The sequence below is a fragment of the Eleginops maclovinus genome, chromosome 4 (genome assembly GCF_036324505.1).
Source record: "Eleginops maclovinus isolate JMC-PN-2008 ecotype Puerto Natales chromosome 4, JC_Emac_rtc_rv5, whole genome shotgun sequence".
Taxonomy (NCBI): domain Eukaryota; kingdom Metazoa; phylum Chordata; class Actinopteri; order Perciformes; family Eleginopidae; genus Eleginops; species Eleginops maclovinus.
In genome coordinates, this window is record NC_086352.1 from 10,156,001 (window position 1) to 10,162,000 (window position 6,000).

Here is a 6,000-nt window from a genome sequence, read left to right on the forward strand (position 1 = left end):
TCACCACTTAACTTTATTCTCTTGACTTGCCAATGTCTCTCTGTGTGTTGCCTGTGTGTGCTTGAAGTCACCACTAGATGGTGATGTAACTCCAGACTTGTTTGTTAGTCAATGGCAACTCCTGTCTGTGTGTAACGTCAGTAGTTGATGCTCCATTATTACACTCAACATGCTCTTACCATCTCTGTGGATCGTTTCCTTCAAGGTTGAATCTCTGAATGAAGGACCTTCCATTGAGAGAGTGGATATGCTATTGATGATACACAGTCTGATGTGGGCCGCTCATATTCTCCATTAGTGTGTTGGAGTCATATTGTAATGGTGGGTTGGCGACAAAGATGTCAGGTTTGTGATAGATAGCTGAATCAATTCCCATCAGGTCTTAAGAGATCAGGAGGGCTGCAGTAGATAACCGTGTGACCTATCGAGTCAGGGATCGATCATGTTGTTGCAGCCTGGATAGTTATGGACCTGGAAATCAAACCAAGAACCAAGAGTGTCATTTTTCATGATATTTTGTAATACGAGTCCAATAGCAGGAGAGAAATGGATCTCTGCACTTCACTAACGAAAGGCTATGAGTTTTTGCAGCACGTTTTTAAAATTGTTATAATGTGTGGATTTGGCTTGCTGGACTTTTGGCCAGAAAGCAGCATGTCTCATTATCCAAATACAGCCAATCTGTTTATCCAGCCTGTTGCTTTCCCCAGACACAACACTGGTGCTGAGGCAAGAGGCTGTGCATCTGTGATTAACTGGTCGGTGCCCATACTGAGGCAGCAGGAAAGAGCTGACTTTCCCTCCTCCACCCTGTGGGCCACAGCGCACGGTGGAGCCACGTTCAGAATCAGCTGGAGTTGATTGATAGGCTGCAGCTTAACGGGGGCATCCATCAGAGCCTCACTTACATCGCTCGGCCTCCCATCACTAACATACTCAAGTGTAAACCCACATTCTGACTGAATGTGTTATGGAAGATGGAAGAATTTAGTGTTTGTCATCTATTTTTTTTTTAAAACAAGTCGAATCAGATGTTTTACTGCTGTGGAATTAGTCAATTAGTCAAGGCTTCATTTGATTTTTGATTTTGCTGAAAACAATGTGGCTTTGATTCCCATGGAGATCTCACCATCAACACAATGTCACGCTTAGGTTAAAGGAACTGTTCGACAATTTCAGGCACAATTTGGTCATTCACTTTAGTTAATTATTCAAATTTCATACCTATTTGTGAAATAGCGATTTAGCTTGGCTTGGCTTAAACTCATACTGACTGGCTCCAAAGCAACTTGTTCTTTTAAAGTTTTAGCAGCACCGTTAGTATCCCTGAACACACTACGCAATTGTATAAATAAAAATGTCGGGTTTTTTTTGTTGGATTTTGTGCCTGGCTTTTTCTTGGTCGGGAGAAGTTACTTCCTGGAATCTCAGCTAATCCTTACAGCATACAATTTCATTAGTAATTTATAACTTTCTGCAGATATCCTCCTCTTCTCCCCAGATTCATAATTAATGTAATCTCTTCCTGTCTACTCTGTGTCAGTGTCCCAAAGATGCTTTACAGTGCAGCAGTATAAAAAACCAAACCAGATGCTTTTGCAGACAGCAGGAGATTCCTGATATTAATAGACAACAACACTTTTATTGCCACTGGTCTGTCTGTGTGTGAGCTTTGTTAGAGTAAATTGAGAAGCCCGGAGCTGCAGTAACGACGTCTGGCTCTGAAACACACGGCACATTCAGCGGCCGTAGAAGAACCCATCACATTGTGACTCCAAATGACCCGATGTTAGCTGAGCATCTGGAGGGCAATAAGACAGGTGTGTGTGTGTGTGTGTCCTCCCCACATACACTGTTACTATACAGCTATAAAAGTCTCCACTGCTCACACTTTTCCTTTCACATTAACGGTCAATTACTTAGTTTTAAATCCAGGCCTTTAATTTGTTTTTACACACACTGCTGCTTTTCTAGTTTTATGGATTTAAAAAAATAAAGAAATGAGGATTTCAGAGATGAACATGCTTCAAAATCAGAAAACAATACTGAAAATGGTTATTCAGCTTATAGTGAATCAAGATAAAGATGTATTCAGATTTTCTGTAAGGTAGTGAATGCCACTGGGAGTCATTTTTCATGAAATAAAATACAATACCCATCTATCTGTCTATGTCATTACTCATTTAGCAGTTGTGTAGGAACAAATGATAAAAGTTGTGAGGAGGGATGAAGAAACAGATACAAATAGCGGTGGATTTAAGTGCACTCAACAATTGTGCCACTTTTACAGAGACACAACACCGTCTCTGCTAGAGAAAGTTGATTATCAAGATCATAGCCTACATTTAGGTGGTTTACCCATAATAAGTACTTTTAAGAAATCATAAAATGCTTTTGCTAGAAAACCAGAAAAAGAAAATCACAGATTTTTCTTCCTTGCTGAAAAAAGTGTGCAGAGATTCAGAGACCAGCAACAATTGTCCAGAGAAAACACATTAAGCTTCATATTTCCAGCAGTAAAGGATATGCCTCCACAATTTCAGCCAATTACAGTACTTCCCCTTTGTAAGGGAAGCCAGTCTTATTTAATTTTGAGTAACCCAAACATTTTTGGAGAGAGTAATTGCTCGCAGCACCACTGAGAGACTGACCTTCACAGGCCTTCTTTCAAGGCTCAGTCAGTGGCAAGGCAGTGTCGCCATCAAGGGCCAGAGCGCATATATCACACTAAAAAGGACGGCCTCAAAATCCAATCCTCCCTGGCTTGAAGTATATGTAAATATTAATGATCCATGGGCCTGCGTTTTGCTTTATAATCTGGAGCTTTCATGGCTTTTCTCATTCAGATCAGATACACTTTTCACGGAGGAGACTCAATTTTCAATCCCAAGAGAAGCTGCTTATAACGGCCTGCAAAATAATACCGTCATTAGTGTGTGTACAGTGAGAAAATGGTTAAAACTAAATAATAGAGCCATACAGATGCAATCAGTCACAATGAGTCTTTGTTGTTGATTGTTTAGAAGTTCTTTTCACCTTGAAAGCTGCCTGCTTGTCCTCCCTTTGCTGAAAGGCAGCCAGAGGTTCAGTTCAGCGTGACGATATGCTTCCCCGCGCAGACTTATACTTCAGAGCAAGCTAAATGGATTTCCATTAGAGGGGCTATGACTCATTCCAGATGCTTACTCAATACTGTGTGAGCACTGTAGCATAAAGTTTCCCCCAGACGGAACAAAAAGGACAACAAAACCAAACATTCTTGTGCAAGATAGTGTCTGGAGAGAGCTGTGCCTCGTAGCTTTTGCATAACTCGTGTTGCAATTATCTCAGAGCTGTCGTTGGTATTGTGGTGAAGAGACTAAAACATGGGCTCTGTATGACAAGACAACAAGCATTCACATGGAAAACACAAAAGGAAAGGAAAGGACAGATGGCTAACTAGCTCTGCAGAGTAGGCAATGAAGAACTTCTGCTGTTAAAACGCATCTCTGACCCATCAGCTCTGTCCACATTGTGTTACCAGCTGCTTGTGTGTGGGCTTGGGGCAGAGAGTGCATGTAATGTTCCTCCATCGCTTCAGCAGCGGTGTCTGGACTCAGGGTGGACCTGCATGGGTTGATCAATAGGAAAGGCAATGATCTCAGTGAAATGGACCATCCATCTTGCTGTGATTCCCCTTATGCAGCGCCTCGACTGAAGAGAAGCGATGGAGCTGAATTATTGTCTGAGCATCGATTTAAAACTGTCTAACGAAGCAGCACTCTCCCTTTTCTTGTTAGAATTCTCCGGGATCTTAATGAAAATAGTAAATCCAACAAAGATATAATACCAGCTGAGACGTGCTGGGAATTAGAGCCAGTTCAAACGATTTGAGTGAAAATGTCCTTTCTTATGGTTGAATTTGGCCCCTCCTTACAATCCCCTGTTGTCAGGATCCTCTGTAATGAGGACACACAGAAGAAAAGCCAAACAACTTCCTTCACTGCTATAGGGATAACGAAAATATAATCATGCCTATTCCAGTTTTGCTTTATCTTTGTCTAGATTAACCTGGATCCAATATCCCATGTCCATGACTTATGCATGTAGAGTTGCTCAAGGGAAAAACTGATTGATGCAACGTCTAAGTTGTTGCTTCACTATATTACGTTAAGCAGGTTCATATTTCGTTTGTTCCTTTGTTGCTGTACATACCACCACAACAGTTATGATCATGCACAGCCCTGCAGCTCGGTACAGAAGCTGCTTAATAGTATTCCTGCTGGGCACTAACGCCATGTTTATGAAAGCAAATATTATCAATAAAATATTACATAACATTTCTAGCATGACCACACTTTACCAGCCATACTTAAAGAGGACAACATACACAATTCTTACCCATTACGATCCTAGAATTTGGATAGTTTATGGATCCTCGAATAAAAAATGGTGTCTTAAATGTTGATTGCACAGTTTACAATTTGCAAGCAATACTCAATCCACCCATTTATATTCCTTTATATATATATATATTACATTTGCAATATATTGTTATAAACTACGTAAGGTTTTACTTGTAATGCTCAAATATGGGTTGTTCAGTAACTTTTGAGTGGCAGTGCATTTTGTCTCTGCAGCCAGTCAATATTTATCCTTCCTGCCCCAGCAGCGTGTGTCCATGTCTGGACTGCTGTATCATTCTGTGACTGATGGTGGCTCCCCCTCGAAGCACACGGCACATCTCCTGGACAATGATTTCCCTTGATGTCTCCATCAGGTGGAGACGCTGGAGGAAATGGGGAGGAGAAGCAGGAGGAGGAAGAGGGGAAACAAGGTGGTTGTTTAAAGGAGGGATGAGGGAAGGAGGGGGTGGAGAACGGGGAGGGTTTGAAAGAGGGATGAAGGGGGAAGATGGACCCCCTGGGACTCAGCTGAAATGCTCCCCTCCGCCTAATCTCCTGCTCTATTTTGAGAAGCAGCAGGAGGGATGTCAAAGACTTGGAAGGCCGGTGACAGATGATCAGACATGAGGGCACTCATCACAGGAGTTTTGATGGATGGGCTTTCTACGTCGGCTAAATGGCCACACCACAATGGAAGGGACAGGGGCCAACAGGAAAGACAAAGGACTCTCCATTATCTGGGACAATTACATTACAGAGTGGGCTTTTTGCCATGAAGTCACATTTGAATTGCTATTTGTACAAAAGGATATTGCATTTTATGGCTAGTGTTGATCGTGACAAAGAATTTGGATTACTGATATTACTTTTTTTAATCAAAGCCACACAAATTACCCAGTTTGTGTCACAGGTCTTCTCAATTGCTTTGGCCCATTATTAGAAACTGTTTCAACACTTCCTCTAACTATAAATGCACATGTCTGTTTCTGTTTTATGGACAACTTTATCACAACTTTATTGGATTCATAAATGCCCCTAAATTCTTTATTCAAAACCTCTTTGATCTACCAGTAAATTGGCCAATGCAACTCAAACTAAGACATGTTTGGTCATTACTTGATAATGCTGATAATGTTTAGATATTTTCTCACCATGGCAGTAAAACCTGTATTTGTTCCTATCAATATCTATTTTATTGAAACGGCTGCTTTTAGTACTGTGTTGCGTATGAAAATGAAAATGTAGCACAAACTGACATTTATGCAGATCAAGCAATAATGAAAAAAAGTGCATAAGTTTAATAAAACCACATCATATTGGACCTCCTCACTGTACAGCACTTCAAGGTATTATTTCCTTGGTGGATATCTTGTCACTCTTGCACATTACAAACATTCTGTGTTATGGAAATTTAAATAATCTACATTTATGGTTGAGAGATTCTGATATTCTGACTAAAACGATGAAGGATTGTGAAAAATGTCTAAAAAGTATTACAATTTTCCTGAAAATGAACTCATCAGGTGTGATTAGCAAGTGTTTATTGTGCAAATTGTGGAAAAGTGAACTTAATCTTGTGCGCATGTGCCAAGCCACATACAATTTAGTTTTAATT